This window comes from Oncorhynchus nerka, linkage group LG17 (genome assembly GCF_034236695.1).
Source record: "Oncorhynchus nerka isolate Pitt River linkage group LG17, Oner_Uvic_2.0, whole genome shotgun sequence".
In the NCBI taxonomy this organism is placed as follows: Eukaryota; Metazoa; Chordata; class Actinopteri; order Salmoniformes; family Salmonidae; genus Oncorhynchus; species Oncorhynchus nerka.
The window spans coordinates 20,698,705-20,725,948 of NC_088412.1; the positions used below are offsets into that span (position 1 = coordinate 20,698,705).

A 27,244-nucleotide genomic window follows, 5' to 3' on the forward strand; every position below is an offset into this window, starting at 1 on the left:
TCCAAAGATTTTCTATTGGGTTCAGGTCTGGAGACTGGCTAGGCCACTTCAGGACCTTGAGATGCTTCTTAGTTGCCCTGGCTGTGTGTTCCGGGTCGTTGTCATGCTGGAAGACCCAGCCACGACCCATCTTCAATGCTCTTACTGAGGGAAGGAGGTTGTTGGCCAAGATCTCTCGATACATGGCCCCATCCATCCTCCCCTCAATACGGTGCAGTCGTCCTGTCCACTTTGCAGAAAAGCATCCCCAAAGAATAATGTTACCACCTCCATGCTTCACGGTTGGGATGGTGTTCTTGGGGTTGTACTCATCCTTCTTCTTCCTCCAAACACGGCGAGTGGAGTTTAGACCAAAAAGCTCTATTTCTGTCTCATCAGACCACATGACCTTCTCCCATTCCTCCTCTGGATCTTCCAGATGGCCATTGGCAAACTTCAGACGGGCCTGGACATGCGCTGGCTTGAGCAGGGGGACCTTGCGTGCGCTGCAGTATTTTAATCCATGAAGGCGTAGTGTGTTACTAATCCTTTTCTTTGAGACTGTGGTCCCAGCTCTCTTCAGGTCATTGACCAGGTCCTGCCATGTAGTTCTGGGCTGATCCCTCACCTTTCTCATGATCATTGATGCCCCACGAGGTGAGATCTTGCATGGAGCCCCAGACCAAGCTTGATTGAATGTCATCCTGAACTTCTTCCATTTTCTAATAATTGCGCCAACAGTTGTTGCCATCTCACCAAGCTGCTTGCCTATTGTCCTGTTGCCCATCCCAGCCTTGTGCAGGTCTACAATTGTTCCCAGATGTCCTTACACAGCTCTCTGTTCTTGGCCATTGTGGAGAGGTTGGAGTCTGTTTAATTGAGTGTGTGGACAGGTGTCTTTTATACAGGTAACGAGTTCAAACAGGTGCAGTTAATACAGGTAATGTGTGGAGAACAGGAGGGATTCATAGAGAAAAACTAAAAGGTCTGTAAGAGCCGGAATTCTTACTGGTTGGTAGGTGATCAAATACTTTTGCCATGCAAATTAATTACTTAAAAATCATACAATGTGATTTTCAGAATTTTTGTTTTAGATTCCGTCTCTCACAGTTGAAGTGTATCTATGATAAAAACAATTGCAGACCTCTACATGCTTTGTAAGTAGGAAAACCTGCAAAATCGGCAGTGTATCAAATACTTGTTCTCCCCACTGTACATACGGGATGATTGGAAATGATGCAGTTACATTGAAGGAAGCTACAATCTAAAATATTAATGCTGATCTACCCCCTAAAAAAAATTCTCAATAAAATAACAATAACGAACAAGGCTTTATATAGGGGGTATCGGTACCGAGTCAATGTACTTGTGGGTAGGGGTAAATTGACTATTTTTAGATAATAAACAGGGAGTAGTAGCTGTGTAAAAACAAATGGGGCGGGGGGGGGGGGGTGTCAATGTAAATAATCCTGTTGGCCATTTGATTAATTGTTCAGCAGTCTTATGGTTTGGGGGTAGAAGTTGTTAAGGAGACTTTTGGACCTAGACTTGGTGCCCCGGTACTGCTTGCCATGTGGTAGCAGAGAGAACAGTCTATGACTAGGGTGGCTGGAGTCTTTGACAATATTTTGGCCCTTTCTCTGACAGTGCCTAGTATATAGGTCCTGGATGGCAGAAAGCTTTGCCACAGTGATGTACTGGGCCGTACGCACTACCCTCTGTAGCGACTCACGGTCAGATGCCGAGCTGTTGCCATACCAGGTGGTGATGCAACCGGTCAGGATGCTCTCGATGTTGTAGCTATAGAACCTTTTGAGGATCTGAGGACCCATGCCAAATCTTTTCAGTCTCCTGAGGGGGAAAAGGTGTTGTCGTGCCCTCTTCACGACTGTCTTGGTGTGTTTTGACCATGATTGTTTGTTTGTGATGGGGACACCAAGGAACTTGAAACTTTCGACCCGCTACACTACAGCCCCATCGATGTGAATGGGGGTGTGTTCGGCCCTCCTTTTTCTATAGTCCACAATCATCTCCTTTGTTTTGCTCACGTTGAGGGAGAGGTTGTTGTTCTGGCACCACACTGCCAAGTCTCTGACCTCTTCCCTATAGGCTGTCTCATTGTTGTTGGTGATCAGGACTACCACTGTTGTGTCGTCTGCATACTTAATGATGGTATTGGAGTCGTGCTTGGCCACAAAGTTATGGGTGAACAGGGAGTAGAGGGGACTAAGCACGCACCCCTGAGGGTCCCCAGTGTTGAGGATCAGTGTGGCAAATGTGTTGTTGCCTACCTTTACCACCTGTGGGCGGCCCCTCAGGAAGTCTATGTTCCAGTTGCAGAGGGAGGTGTTTAGTCCCCAGGGTCCTTAGCTTAGTGATGTGCTTTGTGGGCACCATGGTGTTGAAATCCTGAGCTGTAGTCAATGAACATTATTCACAAATAGGAGTTCCTTTTGTCCAGGTGGGAAAGGACCGTGTGGAGTGCTTTTGCGTCATCTGTGGATCTGTTGGGGCGGTATAAAAATTGGGAGTGGGTCTAGGTTTTCTGGCATATTGGTGTTGATGTAAGTCATGACCAGCTTTTCAAAGCACTTCATGGCTACGACTTGAGTGCTATGGGGCATTAGTAATTTAGGCAGTTTAACTTTGCTTTCTTGTGCACAGGGACTATGGTGGTCTGCTTGAACATGTTGGTATTACAAACTCAGTCAGGGAGAGGTTGAAAATGTCAGTGAATCGAGATGTGACGGATAATAGACATTAGTATTGTTTTGTGCAAAACACAAGCATCTTGACTCTTTTCATATACCCGACAGTGAATAATAACTACAACTGCGATAATTCATGTTAGTGAAAGACAAATATTATCATGACCGTCAGGCAGCTGTGTTTGGGTTGGAGCCCACAACCCGTCAGCACCTCTGTACACTTTCTGGGGTTCACTGTGAAATCTGCTAAACCATAAAACCACTAACACTGAGTCTTAGTCTGCATCCCTTAGCCGGGAGTCAGGAGCGACTGGGTTCCATCTGTGCTAGGCTTAGAAATCAGACAGCAGCTCTTCCTCAGTGTACTCCTCTATAATCTACTGTGTATTTAGGTGAGAACTCCTGTGCTCTACTTTCTCTCCCCGATCCCAGCCCATGATGCCTTTTCCCAGCCCATGATGCCTGTTGATAACTCCAGACAAAATATAGTTCAGCTGAAATGTCAGATACCCCAATTTTTTTGTGCAGCCTGTGTTGTAATATGGGGGGGGTCCCACTCATTGTGGGGTCTTATCTCCCTCTCTAACTTTAAGCAGCTTAGAGCAGCTTACCGATCACTGTACCTGTACACAGCCAATCTGTAAATAGCACACCCAACTACCTCATCCCCCATATTATTACTTACCCTCTTGCTCTTTTGCACCCCAGTATCTCTACTTGCACATCATCTGCACATCTAGTGGGGCAAAAAAGTATTTAGTCAGCCACCAATTGTGCAAGTTCTCCCACTTAAAAAGATGAGAGGCCTGTAATTTTCATCATAGGTACACTTCAACTAGGACAGAGAAAAAAATCCAGAAAATCACATTGTAGGATTTTTAATTAATTTATTTGCAAATTATGGTGGAAAATAAGTATTTGGTCAATAACAAAAGTTTATCTCAATACTTTGTTATATACCCTTTGTTGGCAATGACAAGTCTTCACAAGGTTTTCACACACTGTTGCTGGTATTTTGGCCCATTCCTCCATGCAGATCTCTGGCCTACCTGGTTAAATAAAGGTGAAATAAAAAAAATGAAGAAAAGTGTGCTTAGGGTTAGCTAAGTAAAAAATTCATAACACAAAACATATGCTTTTCTTTCATCTGCTTCTGTTCTGTTGCTCTCTGTTGTTCAGAGTTCCTGCTGCTTGCTCCCATATGATCATGTAAATTGCATGCTAATGGCACGGTCTGGGGTATCCACATGGGTCATGAAGTGTCAATCATCTTCCCCTTGGGCCTTGGCTGAGCCCCAGTGCAAAGAGGTGCTTGGGGATGAATGAATTAAAGTGCACGGGAGCTAACAAAATGACATTTTCTCATCTTGTTGTTGGGCCTGGTGAATCTGAGGGGTGGTACCCCCTTGAGAGAGAACTTTACCTTATCCCATATAAACATATACACACTACCATTCAAAAGTTTGTGGTCACTTAGAAATATCCTAGTTTTTGAAAGAAAGCAAATGTTTTGTCCATTTTAAAATAACATCAAATTGATCAGAAATAGTGTAGGCATTGTTAATGTTGTAAATTACTATTGTAGCTGGAAACGGCAGATTTTTCATGGAGTTTCTACATAAGTGTACAGATACCCATTATCAGCAACCATCACTCCTGTGTTCCAATAGCACATTGTTAGCTAATCCAAGTTTATAAAAAAGCTGATACCGATTTAATCGGACGATTAAAGAAAATAACAAAAACATTTATTTGTAATAATGGCAATTACAACAATACTGAATGAACACTTATTTTAACTTAATAGATCAATAAAATCAATTTAGCCTCAAATAAAATTAAACATGTTCAATTTGGTTTAAATAATGCAAAAACAAAGTGTTGGAGAAGAAAGTAAAAGTGTGTGTTTCTTACATGTGCCATGTAAGAAAGCTAACGTTTAAGTTCCTTGCTCAGAACATGAGAACATATGAAAGCTGGTGGTTCCTTTAACAGGAGTCTTCAATATTCCCAGGTAAGAAGTTTTAGGTTGTAGTTATTATAGGAATTATAGGACAAGTTCTCTCTATACGATTTGTATTTCATATACCTTTGACTATTGGATGTTCTTATAGGCACTTTAGTATTGCCAGTGTAACAGTATAGCTTCCGTCCCTCTCCTCGCCCTTACCTGGGCTCGAACCAGGAACACATCGACAACAGCCACCCTCGAAGCAGCGTTACCCATCGCTCCAGAATAGCCGCGGCCCTTGCAGAGCAAGGGGAACAACCATTCCAAGTCTCAGAGCGAGTGACGTTTGAAACGCTATTAGCGCGCACCCCGCTAACTAGCTAGCCATTTCACATCGGTTACACCAGTCTAATCTCGGGAGTTGATAGGCTTGAAGTCATAAACAGATCAATGCTGGAAGCACAGCGACGAGCTGCTGGCAAAACGCACTAAAGTGCTGTTTGAATGAATGCTTACTAGCCTGCTGGTGCCTACCGTCGCTCAGACTGCTCTATCAAATCATAGACTTAATTATAACATAGTAACACACAGAAATATGAGCCTTAGGTCATTAATATGGTCGAATCCGGAAACTATCATCTCGAAAACAAGACGTTTATTCTTTCAGTGAAATACGGAACCATTTCATATTTTATCGAACGGGTGGCATCCATAAGTCTAAATATTCCTGTTACATTGCACAATGTTATGTCATAATTACGTAAAATGCTTTGAAATGACTTAGCAACGAGCCAGGCACCCCAAATTGTTGCATATACACTGACTCTGCATGCAATGAATGCAAGAGAATTGACACAATTTCATTGCCTGCTAACCTGGATTTCTTTTAGCAAAATGTTTTAGCAAAAAAATATGCAGGTTTAAATATATACTTCTGTGTATTGATTTTAAGAAAGGCATTGATGTTTATGGTTAGGTACAGTCGTGCAACGATTGTGCTTTTTTCGCAAATGCGCTTTTGTTAAATCATCCTCAGTTTGGCGAAGTTGGCTGTCTTCGTTAGGAAGAAAGTCTTCACAGAGTTCGCAATGAGCCAGGTTAGCAGGCAATATTAACTACATTTGCAGGATTAAAAATATATACTTGTGTATTTGATTTTGAGAAAGGCATTGATGTTTAAGTAAAGGTGTACATTTTTTTTTTCTATCGGCCAAATCGGTGTCCAAAAATACCGATTTCCGATTGTTATGAAAACTTGAAATCGGCCCTAATTAAATCGGCCATTCCGATTAATCGGTCGACCTCTAAAACAAATCAAAATATATTTTATATTTCAAATTCTTCAAAGTAGCCACTCTTTTCCTTTGACAGCTTTGCACATGCTTGGCATTCACTCAACCAGCGTCATGAGGTAGTCATCTGGAATGCATTTCAATTAACAGGTGTGCCTTGTTAAAAGTTAATTTGAGGAATTTCTTTCCTTCTTAATGCCTTTGAGCCAATCAGTTGTGTTGTGACAAGGTAGGGGTGGTATACAGAAGATAGCCATATTTGGTAAAAGACCAAGTCCATATTATGACAAGAATAACTCCAATAAGCAAAGAGAAACGACAGCCCATCATTACTTTAAGACATGAAGGTCAGTCAATCTGGAAAATATCAAGAACTTTGAGAGTTTCTTCAAGTGCAAAAACCATCAAGCGTTATGATGAAACTGGCTCTCATGAGGACCGCCACAGGAAAGGAAGACCCAGAGTTACCTCTGCTGAGGGGATAAGAGGATAAGTTTGTTAGAGTTACCAACCTCAGAAATGTCAGCCCAAATAAATTGCAGGCCAAATATCTCAAGTAACAGACACATCTCAACATCAACTGTTCACTGTGTGAATCAGGCCTTCATTGTCGAATTGTTTCAAATAAACCACTACTAAAAGGACACCAATAAGAAAAAGAGACTTGCTTGGGCCAAGAAACACAAGCAAGGGACATTAAATTGGTTGAAATCTGTCCTTTGGTCTGATGAGTCCAAATTTGACAACCGCCATGTCTTTGTGACACAGAGTAGGTGAACATATCTCCGCATGTGTGGTTCCCACCGTGAAGCATGGAGGAGGTGGTGTGATGGGGTATTGCTGGTGACACTGTCATTGATTTATTTAGAATTCAAGGCACACTTAACCAGCATGGCTACCACAGCATTCTGCAGCAATACACCATCCCATCCGGTTAGTGGGACCGCAAAGTGAAGGAAAAGCATCCAATAAGTGCTCAGCATATGTGGGACGTCCTTGTTAGAAAAGCATTCCAGGTGAAGCTGGTTGAGAGAATGCGAAGTGTGCAAAGCTGTCCAAGGCAACGAGTGGCTACTTGAAGAAACTAAAAAATATATATATACACTTTTCTGGTTACTACATGATTGTGTTTTTTCATAGTTTTGATGTATTCACTATTATTCTACAATGTAGAAAATAGTAAAAGTAAAGTAAAACTTCTTACGGCTGAAATCCCGTTAACAGGATCGATTTAACATCAGCCAGTGAAAGTGCAGGGCACCAAATAATAAAAAACAAATCTCATAATTAAAATTCCTCAAACATACAAGTATTATATACCATTTTAAAGATAAACTTGTTAATCCAACCACAGTGTTCCATTTCAAAAAGGCTTTACGACGAAAGCCCCAATTCACAGAAAAACACAGCCATTTTTCCAGCCAAAGAGTCACAAAAAGCAGAAATAGAGAACATTAATCACTAACCTTTGATGATCTTCATCAGATTGCACTCATAGGACTTCATGTTACACAATACATGTATGTTTTGTTCGATAAAGTTTATATTTATAGCTAAAGATCTGTTTACATTGGCACGTTATGTTCAGTAATGTTTTGCTTCCAAAATATCCGGTGATTTTGCAGAACCACATGAATTTACAGAAATACTCATCATAAATGTTGATGATAATACAATTGTTAAGCATGGAATTAAAGATATACTTCTCCTTAATGCAACAGCTGTGTCAGATTTCAAAAAGGCTTTATGGAAAAAGCACACCATGTATTAATCTGACTACAGCGCTCAGGCACCAAAACTAGCCATACAGATACCTGCCATTTTGTGGAGTCAACAGAAGTCAGAAATAGCATTATAAATATTCACTTACCTTTGATGATCTTCATCGGAATGCACTCCCAGGAATCCCAGTTCCACAAAATAATTGTTTTGTTCGATAAAGTCCATTTATGTCCAAATACCTCCTTTTTGTTTGCGCGTTTTGTTCACAAATCCAAATTTACAAGGCGCAGGCACTTAGTTCAGACGACGGTTCCATTACAGTTCGTAGAAACATGTGAAACGATGTATAGAATAAATCTTTAGAATGTTTTTATCATAAATCTTCAATAATATTCCAACCGGACAATTCCTTTGTCTTTAGAAATGAAAAGGAACAGAGCTCGTGCTCACGGCCGCGCGCGAGACTTAGCTTATGGCATTTTGCCAGACCCCTTAGTCAAACAGCTCTTATTCGCTCCCCCTTCACAGTAGAAGCCTAAAGACTGTTGACATCTAGTGGAAGTATTAGGAAGTGCAATCGGACCAAATTTTACACTGTATTTTGGATAGGCAAAGACTTGAAAACCTACAAACCTCAGATTTCCACTTCCGGGTTGGATTTTTTTCTCAGGTTTTTGCCTGCCATATGAGTTCTATTATACACAGACATTATTCAAACAGTTTTAGAAACGTCAGAGTGTTTTATATCCAAATCTATTAATAATATGCATATCTTAGCTTCTCGGCACCTTATTCATCCATGCTACTCAATACTGCCCCCCAGCCATAAGAAGTTAATGAGTAGGTGTTCTAAAACTTTTGACCGGTATATGTGTAAAAAAATATATGTTTTTTTGTATCAATTAGCTTGACAGCATGTGTTTTATACATTTTCAGTTACTTGTAACTTTGAGTTCTAGGTTGTCACACTAATTCCACGTGAAAATAAATAATTTGGTCCAACACTAAAAATGTGTTAATTTGGAGAATAGACTACTTTCAAGTCTCACATACTATAAAAAGCTCTTTAAAAATATAAATAATCTTCTTTAAAAATGCTGCCACGTTATTTTCTAAAGGGATATTACATGTAAAAAAATAAATCCCCTGAACAGGCGATACACTTCCTCTGACACATTTGAAGTTTGTTCAGGTTAATCAGGAGAGAAAAAAACACTTGAAACATCAAAAGTCCTCTTTATGATATTCAGAATATAAGTAGGCATCCTCAAAGACGAGTGTGAATAATTACTTTGTCACTCAGAATCACAGTAATCATCCCAATTTAAATGACGGGATCTATTGAAAATACGGATGAAATTGCAGCGACGGTAACATGCATCCTTGGGGCTATCGAGACATTTCATGTAATCTTTCTTAACCAAACACATCTGTCTTGCTGAATTTATTGTCCAATTTGAAGGGAGATGCAATTCTGTTGGAAAAATACTGTTTGTTTAATTGAAGACAATGTAGATTTTTATCATTATAGCCAACATACTTTAGCTGATTGTCCTCCGAGGCAATATCATATGTATTATTCAATTCCCAGCATCATTTTCTTCCATGATTAAAGGAAGGTATTTCATATCACACGGAGGCATAACATGCTTGGAATGTGTCAAATCTGCAAAAATATTGCTGTTCTTTCCCTCAAGGTCTAGCTGAATGATGATTATCTCAACCCAAGCGTATACAGATGATACCCACAGCACAGGTCTTCATCAAAGGGCCTACTTTTAGATTTTGCTCATGCAACACTGTGGATGCCAAGTCCTTGGGGTTCTAAAATAATAATAAAAAAAACTTCTTACCCATCCTACTCACATCCTTCCCCTCCTCAACCTCAACATAGTACACCAGTCCTCCAGTATCCCATCACCTCCTGTGAGTATCCAAGCTGTCGAGGCTGACTGGGCTCTGTCTCTTGCCCGGGCACGGTTGGAACAGATCCGGCTTCCGGGCCACAAACACTCCTCCACTCAAGCCCCTGCAAACAAGGTCTGCCCCTCGCAACTGTCATGTAAATACTAAGCGCTTTGGAGAGCCACAGTGGTGGATCTCTTGTACACAATTGATCCTTTCTGTAAGAGCACAGTCTTCCTACAACATGATCTAATGCCTAGTGAGCATTTAACGGGTAGGGGGTGGGGGTGCTGTGTTTCAGTGACTATGGAGTTAGTGAACTATCATCCAGATCTGGCAAAAACTGTATGGAGCTGAACTGGGCTCCTGTTTAAAGACCTCCACTGAGCGGCACAATCTGAGAATGCATAAACAAAACAGTTTTGCTCCATGAGAACAATGGGTATTTTGCCCTAGAATGTGGTTTCTGAAATTCTGGAGGAAGTTGTCTGTTAGAGAGGAATCATACAAATAGGCACCTACACTTATACTGAGTGTACAACACATTAGGAACACTAGCTCTTTCCATGTCATTTACATTTGAGTCATTTAGCAGGTGCTCTTATCCAGAGCAACTTACAATTAGTGCATTCATCTTAATACAGCTAGGTGGGACAACCACATATCACTTTTCCTGAACAAGTAGCTATCAGCAAAGTCAGAGCTAGAAAGGAGAAGGAGAAGGGGGGTGTTGAGGGAGGAGAGGGATTATTTAAAATACTCTGAAGAGGTAGGGTTTCAGGTGCTTTCAGAAGATGGGCAGGGACTCTACCGTCCTAGCTTCAGGTAACATCACAGAGAAGAGCTTGGACGGCTGAGAGGGAGATGCACTCCCATAGGGGTAGGAGGGCCAAGAGACCAGAGGAGGCAGAACAGAGTGCTCGGGTTGGGGTGTAATGTTTGAGCATAGTCTATAGACTGAAGTACTAACACTAATTGCTAATTACCTAGCAGAGGTGAAGAGCACACCTCCCTGTACTAATTGCTGATTGCCTAGGAGAGGAGAAACCACTCCCCCTGCAATACAGCCACTGATTACCAAAACAAGTCACAAATTATTCTGCCCCTTTATCCTGATTCATATGTCAACGATCATCTGAAAGTTATGAGCAGTCAACAGTTCACCCACCAAGTAGGCTACTGGGAAAACAGGCCACACTTAAAGTAGATGGTCCTAGCTAGCAAATAGACAGTACTAGACAACTGATAAAGACAAAAATTATGCTGATCACTTCTGGAGAACTAAATAATCCTCTAGCTATAGAATGAAAACAGACTGACCAGGTGAATCCAGGTGAAAGCTATGATCCCTTGTTGATGTCACTTGTTAAATCCTCTTCAATCAGTGTAGATGAAGGGGAGGAGACTGGCTAAATAATGATTTTTAAGCCTTGAGGCGATTGAGACATGGATTGTGTATGTGTGCCATTCAGAGGGTGAAAGGTCAAGACAAAGTATGTAGTAAATGCATTTGAACAAGGTATGGTAGTAGGTTCCAGGCACATCCGTTTTTGAATGTGTCAAGAACTGCAACGCTGCTGGGTTTTTCATGCTCAACAGTTTCCCTTGTGTATTAAGTATGGCCCACCACTCAAAGTATATCTAGCCAACTTGACACAACTGTGGGAGGCATTAGAGTCAACATGAGCCAACATCCTTGTGGAACACCTTTGACACCTTGAGACTGTTTTGAGGGCAAAAGGGTGCAACTCAATATTAGGAAGGTGTTCTTAATGTTTTGAACACTGTGTATATTCCTTGAATATTTTACGGAGCTAGGATAGTCTCTGTAATGGGACAGTTTCTACATGCATCCTATCCGGACCTTAGAAATCTCCCTGCTACCGTCTGAGTCCAGGGTGATATAGTGCCCTCGGAAAGTATTCAGACCTTTTTTGTTACATAATAGCCTTATTACATTAATATAAGTATTCAAACCCTTTACTCAGTACTTTGTTGATGCAGCTTTGGCAGCGATTACAGTCTCGAGTCTTCTTGGGTATGACGCTACAAGCTTGGCAAACCTTTATTTGGGGAGTTTGTCCCATTCCTCGCTGCAGAACCTCTCAAGCTCTGTCAGTTTGGATGGGTACCGTTGCTGCACAGCTATTTTCAGGTCTCTCCAGGGATGTTTGATCGGGTTCAAGTCCGGGCTCTGGGTGGGCCACTCAAGGACATTCAGAGACCTGTCCTAAAGCCACTTCTGCTTTGTCTTGGCTGTGTGCTTAGGGTGGTTGTGCTGTTGGAAGGTGAACCTTTGCCCCAGTTTTCATCAAGGATCTCTCTGTACTTTGCTCCGTTCATATTTCTGTTGATCCTGACTAGTCTCCCAGTCCCTTGCCGCTGAAAAACATCACCACAGCATGATGCTGCCACCAGCATGCTTCACTGTAAGGATGGTGCCAGGTTTATTCCAGGTGGGATGTTTGGCATTCAGGCGAAAGAGTTCAATCTTGGTTTCATCAGACCAGAGAATCTTGTTTCTCATGGTCTGAGAGTCTTTGGGTGCCTTTTGGCAAACTCCAAGCGGTCTGTCATGTGCCTTTTACTGAGGAGTGGCTGCCATCTGGCCACTCTACCATGAAGGCCTGATTGGTGGAGTCCTGCAGAGATGGTTGTCCTTCTGGAATGTTCTACCATCTCCACAGAGGAACTCTACAGCTCTGTCAGAGTGACCATCGGGTTCTTGGTCACCTCCCTGACAAGAGGCCCTTCTCCCACGATTGCTCACTTTGGCCAGGCAGCCAGCTCTGAAACGTCTTGGTGGTTCCAAACATCTTCCATTTTAAGAATGATGGAGACCACTGTGTTCTTGGGGACCTTCAATGCTGCAGAAATGTTTTGGTTCCATATCCTTACACAATCCTGTGTCGAGGCAATCCTGTCTTGGAGCTCTACAATTCCTTCAACCTCATGGCTTGGATTTTGCTCTGACATGCACTGTCAGCTGTGGGACATTAAATAGACAGGTGTGTGCATTTCCAAATCATGTCCCAATCAATTGAATTTACCACAGGTGGACTCCAAGTTGTGGAAACTTCTCAAGGATGATCAATGGAAACAGATAAATGGAAAGAGGAGGCATCTGATCTCAATTTCGGGTGTCATAGCATAGGGTCTGATTTCTTATGTAAATAAGGTACTTCTAAAAACCTATTTTCACTTAATCTTTGTGGTATTGTGTGTAGATCCCTGAGAAAAAAATATATTTGATCAGTTTTAGAATTAGGCTGTAACTTAAAAAAATGTGGAAAAAGTCATTGGGTCTGAATACATTCCGAAGGCACTGTGTCTGGGGTGAGATACATTCAAGACACACACCCTATGCGTGTGCACCCTCCTGACATATTTGTAGAATATTCTAACTCCAGAAAGGGTATGCGTCAACATGCTGACATATCTATGACATAATTAGGCATGAACGAATCCACATATTTTCTGAAATTTATCATATTTGTAGTCATTACCAAATCATTTATGTATCTGTATTTTTTAAATAAAAATCATAATTTCAGTAGATATCCTTACATGATATGTAATATTGATACTAGTATGTCTAAACGAAAATGGGCTAAATCCATCTCAAGATCAATATCCAGGGGCCAAATGATTTGACCTGACATACCTGAGCGTACAGCACCATATTCAGTAGTAGGCTAAAAGGCATGGAAAGGCAAACATCATCATATTTAATCCAAGTTGCTATTTTGAAAGCACATCTGTTATTTCTGTATAAAAAATGCAGCACAGCAAATCCAGAGCTCCAATTACAACACGTTTTCTGTAAAGATGCAAAAGTAGGCCAAACTTTTTTTAAATATAGAAAATAAAAGTTGCAGACCCTCAATACCCCTGCCAGCCCTGTTTGTTATGGATGATGGATGTGATGGGAGCAGATTTGGTCGTCAGCTGTGGTCCCTCGTAGTCCAGACCCAACGTGGTAGTTTGGGTCTGTGATCCACTCCAAACTGTCAATGCATAAAACATTAGTCAACATTTTTCGATATTGCAAAAAAATATTGTAATTTCAAATAACCATACCACAAGGTACCTGCTTCATTCATGACGTCAAAACTATAGTAAACTCGTACATTGCCTTGGTCCGTACAATTTCCGTTATTATAGCACCCCCAAAACGTAATACTTCCAGATCAACTGTAATGTCAATACCATTGTAAAGCACAATTTCTCCCCTTTCCAACAGAATCAATTACATGGCCTAAACGCTGCCTGTTTCTGCATAATTCAAGCAGGCAATGAGCCCTGTCAGGTCTTTTTTTAAATGGAGGGTAGGGAAGCGAAACTAATGCGTCACTCGATCTGTCCAACTTATCGCCTCTAAAATGTAAATAAAACACTATAAAGAGTTTATATAATGTGTCATTACATACCTATTTGAAGGTTTGTGTTGAATTGGAATCGGGTTTTTAGGGCGGTGCTAAAGTGATCATAGAAGTAAACAGCGGCTTTGAGAATGATGATCGCATGCAATGATGACGCAAAAAATGACGAGGTATCCCCCCTTACCCCCGTCACTGTCCATTTCTTATTTTTAAAGGATGAGAGAAGTGCTACACCTGGTGGAGAGAGATTGTAAGACAGAAATAGTTGCTTTATGCGTGCTGTACGATACGACATGACACGTCCCGATGTAATGGAGAGTCCGTTTTTTCAACTTTTCTCCAATACTATAGAGCCATTACCATAGAAACCTAGTTCACACCCCCGATTTTGAAGTCAACACAGTCGCTACAGTCCCATTAGTTTTCTTTGTAGCGGTTACGCACATTTGTACGGAATGGGGTGAGTTTACGATAACTGGAACAAGCTAGCTAGCCAAGTTGCTAGTTAAGTTAGTTAGCTAGCTATTTTATATTAACTAGTAATACAAAATACTCCTAAAACATTAGCTGTCACCTTGAGGCTTGATAGGGGCAAAACATGTAATCCCTGAAGGGTTGGCAATTTTTCTATTTGTTAGCTAGCTAGGCTACCAGTTAGCTTTTACCCCCATATCAAGCCTAGTTAGCTAGATAGCCCTACTGGGAGCTGGCCGAATTAGCTACCGTTCTTGATTCTAGTTACTAAGATAAATAAAAATGAGCTACTCACTTTAGCATAGACTTCTTTGAGGTATTTTCTGAACAGCTTCTCACTTCTTTGTTTCTCCAGTTGTCTGTTCGACCACACACTGTTTACCAACTCATTTATAGTACCCAAATTCAAAAATGCCAGTTGGAATTCTTGTTGCTAGGCTTCCACTTACAATGCTTTTAGGTTGCGTGTGCCTTAATGCAGAGGGAATACAATAATAATAAGCTGTGTTCGAATACCCATACTGTATACTACATACTAAATAAAGTATATATTATTAGTTCATTTTAGTATACTGTAAACAAATGGTATCCTTTCAGTTGGGCGTACTAGCGCTTCGCCAGTCTACTGAAAGTTGTTATGCTAAGTTGTTATTCTATTAACCTCTTGCTAACTTGTTAGCATAACAAATTACCAGCTAGACATCTCACGACTTTGGGTGTGTTCATAAATTCAATCTCGAGTGCCAGAGTGTGCTCAGAGTAGAGTGCGCTCTGGGCATTCATAAATCCAAAGCATTGTCAGATTGTCCATTCAGAAACGCCCTGAGCTTACTATTCAAACACAGCTCTAGTGTCTTAAAGAATGATATGGATTTAATAATGTCAAATTATTGAGCATGTCCGCAAAACTCAAATTAGCATCAGAAGTTGTTCTTATTTAGCATATCAAGATCCTCATGTGGGCCTCAGTCAAAAGCATATGCATTGAGAAAATACAGTGCATTCGGAAAGTATTACACAATACCCCATATTGACAATGCCAAAATAGGTTTTTGCCAAAAGGCACCTAAAGGACTCTCAGACCATGAAAAACAAGATTCCAACAGGACAATCACCCTAAGTGCACAGCCAATACAAAGCAGGAGTGGCTTTAGGACAGGTCTCTGAATGTCCTTGAGTGGCCTAGCCAGAGCTTGGACTTGAACCCGATCGAACATCTCTGGAGAGACCTGAAAATAGATGTGCAGCAACAGTCCCCATTCAACCTGACACAGCTTGAGAGGATATGCAGAGAAGAATGGGAGAAACCCCCCAAATAGAGATGTGCCAAGCTTTTAGCGTCATACCCAAGATGACTCGAGGCTTTAATCACTGCCAAAGGTGATTCAACAAAGTACTGAGTAAACGGTTTGAATACTTATGTAAATGTGTTATTTAACTTTTGTAAAAAAAAACTATCTTAACCTGTTTTTGCTTTGTCATTATGGGGTATTGTGTTAGATTGATGAGGGGAAATCTATTTAATCCATTTTAGAATAAGGCTGTAATGTAACAAAATGTTGAACAATTAAAGGGGTCTGAATACTTTCCAAATGCACTGTATACTATGCAGGCCAGTGGTCACCAAACAAGATTTTATTACTTAAAAAATGTAAGCCTATGCGACATTAACTATTCAAAACCATTCTGTAGCAATGAGTTTTGTGCAGTAGACTAGAAGCCCACTACATTATATCTGCATATTGCCTATGGTTGAATTGCTTTGTCAATGTTGTTCTTCTCAGACCATTTTGAAATTATATTAAATCACAATTGTTATATGATCACACTGGTGATGGGTCATTTGTTGTATTACTTGTGAGGCACAGCTGAGTGAGCATACTGAACTGATGGCCTGCATCTGATGGTCAGTCTGAGCTGAGGGAGGGAGCACCTGTGAGGCTGCCTCTCACCTGACTCTTCTCACAGTCTTCCAGCTAATAGCGAAACTTAAGTCACACAGCATTATTTCTTCCTCATGCACCAATTCATGTTGTTACTCTTATGACCAGAGAAAGTGAAATATTCCTAGATATTGACAAAGACAAGCCGCTAATAATAACAATGCAAGCTTATTGGAACACTCTGCTATACTCGTTCATTGCAGTTGCAGTGCTGGTTGTAGCGTGAGTGGAAGTCGCTTTTTTACAGAAATGTTTGGTGATCGACTAGGGTGGTGAACACTGATGTAGGCCTACTAACAGTATGTGTTATCATATAGAGCAGTGGTTGATCTCCAAGGAATTCCATAGACTGTAAAAGAAGCCTCGAACACACAGGAAAGTTGATAATGTTAGATTTCAAAACGTTTAAAACCATGACTAGAGAGAGACTCAACGAATACAGCAAAGAGCTGCTGTTTTTATGATTAAGTTCATGTTTAAGTTATTCAGCACTGTCTACAACGTATTCAACACTTTTTATAATAAAATGCATGCTACTCCACTCACGCTACAACCAGCACTGCAGCTGTATGGCAACACAGTGACATATTTCGGTAACACTTTATTTGTATAGTCCATCTCTAGATGCTACACATCAAGGATCATCATAGATTCAGCTGCGGGCTGATTATTTTTCTGGAGTGGATTGTCGGGGGGCCAGAACATAATAAAAAATGTATTGCAGATGTCAAATTGACCGCAAGAAGCCCGGACAGATAATAATACTTGATAATAATATTGGTAAATTTAAAATCACTTAACTTATATCCTGGTGTTTTTACAGTCAATAAACAATAACTTTTTATTTATTTTTTATGTTCTCAGAAAACTTGAGGGGCCAAATTAAACCATTTGACTCACGGGCCCGCCAGTTTGGGAAAGACTATCAGTAACATTTAAACTAAATATCTACTACTAACCTTATCTTAACCCTAGCCCTAACCCCTAACTTTAATATGCAACTTTAGCAAGTATTTGTTTATCAACAGAGTTTGTTGATGGTATCACAATCTGTAGATTATCTACAGATGGACTATCCAGACAATCCAAATAAAGTGTGTCATATTTCTTCAGGGTAACAAAGTGTTGTATGATCGTGGGCCTGTGCTTCCAGAGAAGACACTCACTCGCTGACATGCTGTCGACAGAGCTAATCGGCCATCTGCACCCCGGGGCTGAGAAATGTGGAAGTCAGAGTTTATGGGAACATAAGCTAAACAGCCAGCCAGGCCTAGTTGCGAGTGATACTCCAGACGAGACTCCCAACATTTTCATGTCAAATCCAGAGACATACAAATCGCAGAGTGATATGTCAAATTTCTGCAGGATTCACTGGAGCACGAATGGTAGACTTTCCTTCCTCTTCCCTCCCTAGCACTAGCAGTCACTGACTGGGTGCCGCCTGGCAGCCGTGGGTGATAGGAAACATCTGCAGGAACTGAGTGAGTGTTCACTCGCCAGATAAAGAGAAAGGGAAGGATTGTTTTCAGAGCCATTTTGGTATTGGCAGTAGAAGAGTTGTTTACTGTACAACAGATCTCAACCAGTCATGTATGTTTAGATTTGAACATACTGCTGGTACTGTATTTTTTCCTCACTGTGACACAATGGATGAATTTTCTAAAGCGCTCTTTTTGTTGTCTTTCAGCACTTCTTTACTGTGGCCACCCTGGAGAGGCCTGAATAAACAGGAGAGCAGACGACGAAGGGATATGATTGTGGACTTCCTGCTTGGCAACTACAGGAAGTAATTGAGCTCTACAGGAAGTAAGGACAAACCCCTAAAGATATTGCTGTTCCATTGTTTTCATACGACTACGATACGACTGCAAAGGCCAAGCTGTCATCACATTGAGTAGTAAACAGGTACTGAACATTGAATTGATAGCCATGAGGGATTTATAGCTAGCTAGCTGGGTATCTCACAGACTAGCATAGCCTGAATCCAGTGAATTCCCAAGCCAGTGTGATCCAGCAGGCCCTGTAGACCCATTCAACACAGCTGCCCCCGATATCAGTGCTTGGAGTCAGAAAAGTCTATTTTTATTTGGATGTGTGGCGCTAACAGACTAGCTATATAAATAATTAAATGGAGTCAGTAATTGGCATTTCTAGGTAATTAGGACCAGGCTGTCTGCTAGCTTAGTCGTTGCCTTAGTCTGATGGCGCTGCAGAGAGGACAGTAATCATTATTATGTACGGGGGTTGTTGACGCAACAATAATCCCATCCTTAGCCGGGATATCAGGGTTTATGTTTATCGGCCCCATTTCGAGAGGCCTTCACATATATTTATTTTAAAGGCTTTATAGCTGGCCGGATACATGCGTCAAAGCCCGGCCCGCTGCATCGGTGGTAGGCCAACTACAAGTCAAGGTAGACCCTCAACTCGGTTTAGAATTTTCTGCTTGGCGACTCTGAAAAGCTTGTCCATATTTTATTAGTCAAACAGTTTGACTTATCCCCTGCTAGCAGTGACACCTCACCATAAACAGCATTAGCAACCACCTCAGCAGGTTTTCTAATACCCCCTGCAATCCTGTCATTTCATTCATGGATTCCTCCAGGGTTATTTTGGGACCATAGTGTATCTGCCTGCCTGTCTCTGTTCCTCTGTGTGAGAGATTGGATTCCCTCTTCTCTTCTCAACACCCCCCCCAATTGTCAGATCCACATAGATAGATGTGATGTCCAGACCTGATGTATAGGGACTGCTTTCCAATGAGTTTATTCACTTTCTTTACCTCTGATTGCCCTATAGTTCATCGTTGCTACCCTCTTTTTATACCCCAGCTCTCTCAGATACAGTGAATGTTATGCAATACAGTCTGTTCCTACAGTCCTAAATGGTTTTGTAAACGTGGACCGTTGAAGGTAAGATGGGTGGAGGGAGAAGAAAAACTCTAGGCTGTGTTTCGGTGTGCAGTGTGCGTAAATTGCATTGGCTTTGAATTAAACATGTGGCACCTCTGCACTCAAGCGTGATGGACATCCAACCATATTGCAGGCAAGAGAAAAGGACTTTCTAAGTAGGCTATTTATGGGAAGATATTGTATTCATTTGATTATAATAAAAAAATCCATTAGGCCCTGAGTGAATGGCACGGGGGAACAGGCGACAGCTCAAGGTAATAATATTCTGTGTCTGCTGCTCTCAACAAGGCTAGAGGGCCAGAGCTCTACTGATATTACTTTCCTTTGTACAGGAGCAGATACAGTGATATGGACAGGCTGGTAATTAAGAAATACAGTTGGGTCCCAATTTATTGACACCCTTGTAAAGATGAGCAATAATGACTGCATAAAATAAATAATTCAAATATCGACCTATATTGAATGCTCCATAAAATTGGGATTTTTAAAATATTTTTTATACTAGTACAATTGCTCAGAAAGCAATTGTTTTTCTCAAAAAAGATAGGGATCAAAATGATTGTCGCTTAAGATTCTTATAAATATAGTAGTCCAAAGTTTTGTATTTGGTCACATATTCCTAGCATGCAACATCAATCAAAATAATCTTAAACAAAAATGTACTGCAAATGCATCTGACAAATTTCTAAAGTCAAGGTTAAAGGTTAAAGTAGTCATTGCGGCGCCAGGATATTTTTAAAGAATATTTAGGGATGTCAGTCATTTTGACCCTACCATTTTGAGAAAAAATAATATTACTTGTTTAACAAAATCGGTTGCTCTGAGCAATTATATTAGTATAAAGTAATACAATTTCCCAATTTTTTTTAAGGGTGTGAATAATTCCGAAGCCCACTATATAAATCCACTTTATAAATACATTTTTATTGAGCCATGGAGACAGAATTATGTTTGAGGTTGTAAAGAGAGCTGGAACATGGCGTAAAATAATATTACGGGCCAGTAGATAGGGCAGAGCTAAGCGCTTCTCGCCGCTCTGCAACGGTAACCATGTCTCCGTGGTGGTGGTTAATGGGGCCGGGTTGTATTGCGTCTGATCTCCACTCCTGTTGCTCACAGATTGAGTCATGTACATCACCAGAATCTCCTGGGGAAATAATGCTGATGGACCATCGTCTTCATTGCGCTCAGCAGGAGAGGAGAAGGGCAAACCAAGCTTCCTTAGGAATGTCCTGTGGGGGTACTCCCACCCGTTCAACCTCCACCCTCACAGTCATGCTTAAAGAGAAGGGCTTTCTTTGTGTACAGGAGTGTAGTTTTTTATTCTCTCCCGGGCAGTAAAGGCCCAGATTGCAAGAGATTAATATAAAACTGCCAGATGAGGAATCCAAGGTATTCTGAATGGAACCAGATGCGTGTCCTCTCTGGTTCCTCTCGTGTCCTCTCTGGTTCCTCTCGTGTCCTCTCTGGTTCCTCTCGTGTCCTCTCTGGTTCCTCTCGTGTCCTCTCTGGTTCCTCTCGTGTCCTCTCTGGTTCCTCTCGTGTCCTCTCTGGTTTCCTCTCTGGTTCCTCTCTGGTTCCTCTCGTGTCCTCTCTGGTTCCTCTCGTGTCCTCTCTGGTTTCTCTCGTGTCCTCTCTGGTTTCTCTCGTGTCCTCTCTGGTTTCTCTCGTGTCCTCTCTGGTTTCTCTCGTGTCCTCTCTGGTTCCTCTCGTGTCCTCTCTGGTTCCTCTCGTGTCCTCTCTGGTTCCTCTCGTGTCCTCTCTGGTTCCTCTCTCGTGTCCTCTCTGGTTCCTCTCTGGTTCCTCTCTGGTTCCTCTCGTGTCCTCTCTGGTTCCTCTCTGGTTCCTCTCATGTCCTCTCTCGTACCTCTCCTCTCATGTCCTCTCTGGTTCCTCTCGTGTCCTCTCTGGTTTCTCTCGTGTCCTCTCTGGTTTCTCTCGTGTCCTCTCTGGTTTCTCTCGTGTCCTCTCTGGTTCCTCTCGTGTCCTCTGGTTTCTCTCGTGTCCTCTCTGGTTTCTCTCGTGTCCTCTCTGGTTTCTCTCGTGTCCTCTCTGGTTCCTCTCGCGTCCTCTCATGTCCTCTCGCGTCCTCTCTGGTTCCTCTCGCGTCCTCTCTGGTTCCTCTCGTGTCCTCTCTGGTTCCTCTCGTGTCCTCTCTGGTTCCTCTCATGTCCTCTCTGGTTCCTCTCGTGTCCTCTCTGCTTTCTCTGTGGTTCCTCTCTTGTCCTCTCAGGTTCCTCTCCTCTCTGGTTCCTGTCCTCTCTGGTTCCTCTCTGGTTCCTCTCATGTCCTCTCTGGTTCCTCTCTTGCCCTCTCTGGTTCCTCTCTTGCCCTCTCTGGTTCCTCTCTGGTTCCTCTCGTGTCCTCTGGTTCCTCTCGTGTCCTCTCTGGTTCCTCTCGTGTCCTCTCTGGTTCCTCTCGTGTCCTCTCTGGTTCCTCTCGTGTCCTCTCTGGTTCCTCTCCTCTCATATCCTCTCTGGTTCCTCTCTTGTCCTCTCTGGTTCCTCTCCTCTCTTGTCCTCTCTGGTTCCTCTCATGTCCTCTCTGGTTCCTCTCATGTCCTCTCTGGTTCCTCTCCTCTCATGTCATCTCTGCTTCCTCTCTGCTTCCTCTCTGGTTCCTCTCATGTCCTCTCTGGTTCCTCTCATGTCCTCTCTGGTTCCTCTCCTCTCATGTCCTCTCTGGTTCCTCTCATGTCCTCTCTGGTTCCTCTCCTCTCATGTCCTCTCTGGTTCCTCTCCTCTCATGTCCTCTCTGGTTCCTCTCATGTCCTCTCTGGTTCCTCTCTTGTCCTCTCTGGTTCCTCTTGTCCTCTCTGGTTCCTCTCCTCTCATGTCCTCTCTGGTTCCTCTCTTGTCCTCTGGTTCCTCTCTTGTCCTCTCTGGTTCCTCTCGTGTCCTCTGGTTCCTCTCGTGTCCTCTGGTTCCTCTCGTGTCCTCTGGTTCCTCTCGTGTCCTCTCTGGTTCCTCTCGTGTCCTCTCTGGTTTCTCTCTTATCCTCTCTGGTTCCTCTCTTTGTCCTCTCTGGTTCCTCTCTTTGTCCTCTCTGGTTCCTCACTGGTTCCTCTCTTGTCCTCACTGGTTCCTCTCTTGTCCTCTCTGGGTCCTCTCTTGTCCTCTCTGGTTCCTCTCTGGTTCCTCTTTTCCTCTTTGGTTCCTTTCTTGTCCTCTGGTTCCTCTCTGGTTCCTCTCTTGTCCTCTCTGGTTCCGCTCTTGTCCTCTGGTTCCTCTCTGGTTCCTCTCTGGTTCCTCTTTGGTTCCTTTCTTGTCCTCTCTGGTTCCTCTCTTCTCTTTGTCTCACTTGTGTGCCTTCTCTCCTTTTGCAACCTCACATACTGCACTTTTGCATCTGCACTGTTCTTCAAATCAAATTGTATTTGTCACATGCGCCGAATACAACAGGTAGACCTTACTATGAAATGCTTACTTACAAGCCTTTAACCAACAATGCAGTTTTAAGAAAATAGAGTTAAGAAAATATTTACTAAATTAACTAAGGTAGAATAAAAAATAATAAAAATAACACAATAAAATAACAATACTGAGGCTATATACAGGGGGCACCGATACCGAGTCAATGTGGAGACTATATACAGGGGGTACCGGTACCGAGTCAATGTGGAGGTTATATACAGGGGGTACTGGTACAGAGTCAATGTGGAGGTTATATACAGGGGGTACCGGTACCGAGTCAATGTGGAGGTTATATACAGGGGGTACCGGTACCGAGTCAATGCGGAGGTTATATACAGGGGGTACCGGTACCAAGTCAATGTGGAGGTTATATACAGGGGGTACCGGTACCGAGTCAATGTGCGGGGGTACAGGTTAGTCAAGGTCATTTGTATATATAGGTAGGGGTAAAGTGACTATGCATAGATAATAAACAGGGAGTAGCAACAATGTAAAAATAAAGGGGGGGGTCAATGTAAATAGTCCGGGTGGCCATTTGATTAATTGTTCAGTGGTCTCATTGCTTGGGGGTAGAAGCTGTTTAGCTGTTTAGAAGCCTCTTGGACTTGGCACTCCGGTACCGCTTGCCGTGCGTTAGCAGAGAAGACGGTCTATGACTTGGGTGACTGGAGTCTTTGACAATTTTTGGTCCTTCCTCTGACACCGCCTAGTTTAAAGGTCCTGGATGGTAGGATGCTCGGCCCCAATGATGTACTGGGCCGTAAGCACTACCCTCTATAGCACCTTACAGTCGTATGCCGAGCAGTTGCCTTACCAGGCGGTGACGCAACCGGTCAGGATGCCATCTGGACTATTTACATTGACACCCCCCCCATTTGTTTTTACACAGCTGCTATTATCTATGCACGGTCACTTTACCCCTACCTATATGTACAAATTACCTTGACTAACCTGTACCCCCACACATTGACTCGGTACCGGTGCCCCCTGTATATAGCCTCATTATTGTTACTTTATTGTGTTACTTTTCATAATTTTTTATTTTATTTTATTTGGTGAATATTTTCTTAACTGCGTTGTTGGTTAAGGGCTTGTAAGAAAGCATTTCACGGTAACCTGTTGTATTAGGCACGTGACAAATAAAGTTTGATTTATTTACTTCAATAATGGCAGTCTCAGACTGAAGCACAGTGCATTTGGGAGTAGAGACGAAACGAGATCTACACAAAGCAAATGGAATGGTTGAAGAAGTGCAACTGGAGCTAACTCGATCAATAAGATAATATTATTTTTAGCAAAAATGTTTCTTTGATTTACAATCTGTAGGAACTATGAGAATAGAAAGGTTCAGAACTTTTGTTAAACAGCACAGTTGAAAAATATATGGCAAAAATGGATGGTGTTGGCAGATAGATGGGTGGGGTTGAGTAGAGCTGAAGGGTGGGATTGAAAATTACAAGATAACTAATGAAAAATATGTTGTGTACGTAAAATGTATATAGCATTGGAACTTTTGTGAATGAATGGCAAAGTAGAAATCAAGCTGGATGGGCTTCGGATGGATGGTATGGGTTGATGAAGGAAAATATATTTTAAAAAGATATGCGTGTATGTATGTACAGTACCAGTCAAACGTTTGGACGCACCTACTCATCCCAGGGTTTTTTCGTTATATTTTTACTATTTTCTACATTGTTGAATAATAATGAAGGCACATATAGAATCATTTACAAACCAAAAGAGTGTTAAACAAATCAAAATATATTTTATATTTGAGATTCTTCAAAGTAGCCACCCTTTGCCTCGATGACAGCTTTGCACACGCTTGGCATTCTCTCAACCAGCTTCCTGAGGTAGTCACCTGGAATACATTTCAATTAACAGGTGTGCCTTGTTAAAAGTTCATTTGTGGAATGTCTTTCCTTCTTAATGCATTTGAGCCAATCAGTTGTGTTGTGACAAGGTAGAGGTAGTATACAGAAGATAGCCCTATTTGGTGAAAGACCAAGTCCATATTATGGCAAGAACAGCTCAAATAAGCAAAGAGAAACAACAGTCCATTATTACTTTAAGACAAGAAGGTCAGTCAATCCGGAAAATTTCAAGAACTTTGAAAGTTTCTTCAAGTACAGCCGTAAAAACCATCAAGCGCTATGATGAAACTGGCTCTCATGAGGACTGCCACAGTAAAGGAAGACCCAGAGTTACCTCTGCTGCAGAGGATAAGTTCATTACAGTTAACTGGCTCTCATGAGGACTGCCACAGTAAAGGAAGACCCAGAGTTACCTCTGCTGCAGAGGATAAGTTCATTACAGTTAACTGGCTCTCATGAGGACTGCCACAGTAAAGGAAGACCCAGAGTTACCTCTGCTGCAGAGGATAAGTTAATTAGAGTTAACTGGCTCTCATGAGGACTGCCACAGTAAAGGAAAACCCAGAGTTACCTCTGCTGCAGAGGATAAGTTCATTACAGTTAGCTGTCTCTCATGAGGACTGCCACAGTAAAGGAAGACCCAGAGTTACCTCTGCTGCAGAGGATAAGTTCATTACAGTTAACTGTCTCTCATGAGGACTGCCACAGTAAAGGAAGACCCAGAGTTACCTCTGCTGCAGAGGATAAGTTCATTAGAGTTAACTGGCTCTCATGAGGACTGCCACAGTAAAGGAAAACCCAGAGTTACCTCTGCTGCAGAGGATAAGTTCATTACAGTTAACTGGCTCTCATGAGGACTGCCACAGTAAAGGAAAACCCAGAGTTACCTCTGCTGCAGAGGATAAGTTCATTACAGTTAGCTGTCTCTCATGAGGACTGCCACAGTAAAGGAAGACCCAGAGTTACCTCTGCTGCAGAGGATAAGTAAATGTTTTTATTTTAAATGTAACCTTTATTTAACTAGGCAAGTTAGTTAAGAACCAATTCTTATTTACAATGACCGCCTACACCGGCCAAACCCAGATGACGCTGGGCCAATTGTGCGCCACCCTATGGGACTCACAATCACGGCCGGTTGTGATACAGCCTGGATTCGAAGCAGGGTGTCTATAGTGACACCTCTAGCACTGAGATGCAGTGCCTTAGACCGCTGCGGCACTCGGTAGTCCTCATTTGAGTTACCAGCCTCAGAAATCGCATGCCAAATAAATGTTTCACGGACAGATCTCAACATCAACTGTTCAGAGGAGACTGCATGAATCAGGCCTTCATGGTCAAATTGTTGCAAAGAAACTACTACTATTGGACACCAATAAGAAGAAGAGACTTGCTTGGGCCAAGAAACACAAGTAATGGACTTTAGACTGGTGGAATTATGTCCTTTGGTCTGAGGAGTCCAAATTTGAGATTTCCAACCACCATGTCTTTTTAGAGTAGGTGAACAGATGATATCTGAATGTGTGGTTCCCACCGTGAAGAATGGAGGAGATGGTGTGATTATGTGGGGGTGCTTTGTTAGTGACACTGTCAGTCATTTATTTAGAATTCAAGGCACACTTAACCAGCATGGCTACCACAGCAATCTGCAGCGATAAGCCATCCCATCTGGTTTGCGCTTAGTGGGACTATCATTTGTTTTTCAACAGGACAATGACTCAACACAACTCCATGCTGCGTAAGGCTATTTGACCAAGAAGGAGAGTGATGGAGTACTGCATCAGATTACCTGGTCTCCACAATCACCCACCTCCACCCAATTGAGAGGGTTTGGGATGAGTTGGACCGCAGAGTGAAGCAAAAGTTGTTAACAAGTGCTCAGCATATGTGGGAACTCCTTCAAGACTGTTGGATAAGCATTCCAGGTGAAGCTGGTTGAGAGAATGCCAAGAGTGTGCAAAGCTGTCATCAAGGCAAATGGTGGCTACTTTGCAGAATCTAAAAGTTACTACATGATTCCATAGGTGTTATTTTATAGTTTTGATGTCTTCACTATTATTCCACAACGTAGAAAATATTAAAAATAAAGAAAAACCTTTGAATGAGTAGGTGTCCAAAGTTGTTACTGTATATATTTATTTTAAAGAATATATGGGGGATTGGAAATGATGCAGACAATTACTTTGATGGAACCTGCAATTTATCTGCAATATTTTAAGTTTTACTTCATAATTATGAGCTATCTATATGTGAATCATAATAATCTAGCTAATCAGATAGTTTTACAGGCAAAAATGACCTAACACGAATGTTTTGCAAGGCCAATTCTTTGTGGATATCTAGCCAGCTAACAGTAGCATCTAGGCAGTCAACATTAGCCCTATTGACTCACTATGGACATGCGATCTATCCACACTACAGTGGGTATTGTAGGCAGGTAAACATGCCAAAAGGAACACAGTATGTCTTTTTTCATATATCAAGATAAAATATTGTAGTCAGGCAACATATGAGTATGTGAATGGACAACATTTCATTCTGAAGTTGAGTTCATTTTCTCTTGCTTCATCTCAAGTAATGACCACCATTGATTTCAATAAATGTTATGTTTTTGTTTTTTGTGGTTGCGTCATATTTCTGTGGATACTTTCCTTTGAATCTTGGATCGATGCTTAAAAATTTGAACAAATGG

At 41.9% G+C, this 27,244-nt stretch overlaps 1 protein-coding gene across 1 annotated transcript in view; it reads left to right on the forward strand.

The window, feature by feature from the left end:
- LOC115144865 (plexin-B2-like) overlaps positions 1 to 27,244 on the forward strand; it is a 256,416-nt gene that overhangs the window by 88,634 nt on the left and 140,538 nt on the right. The window contains exon 2 of the mRNA XM_029685963.2: positions 18,044 to 18,162. The gene's annotated coding sequence lies outside the window, so the exon portion shown is untranslated. The remainder of the gene's footprint in view (positions 1 to 18,043; positions 18,163 to 27,244) is intronic.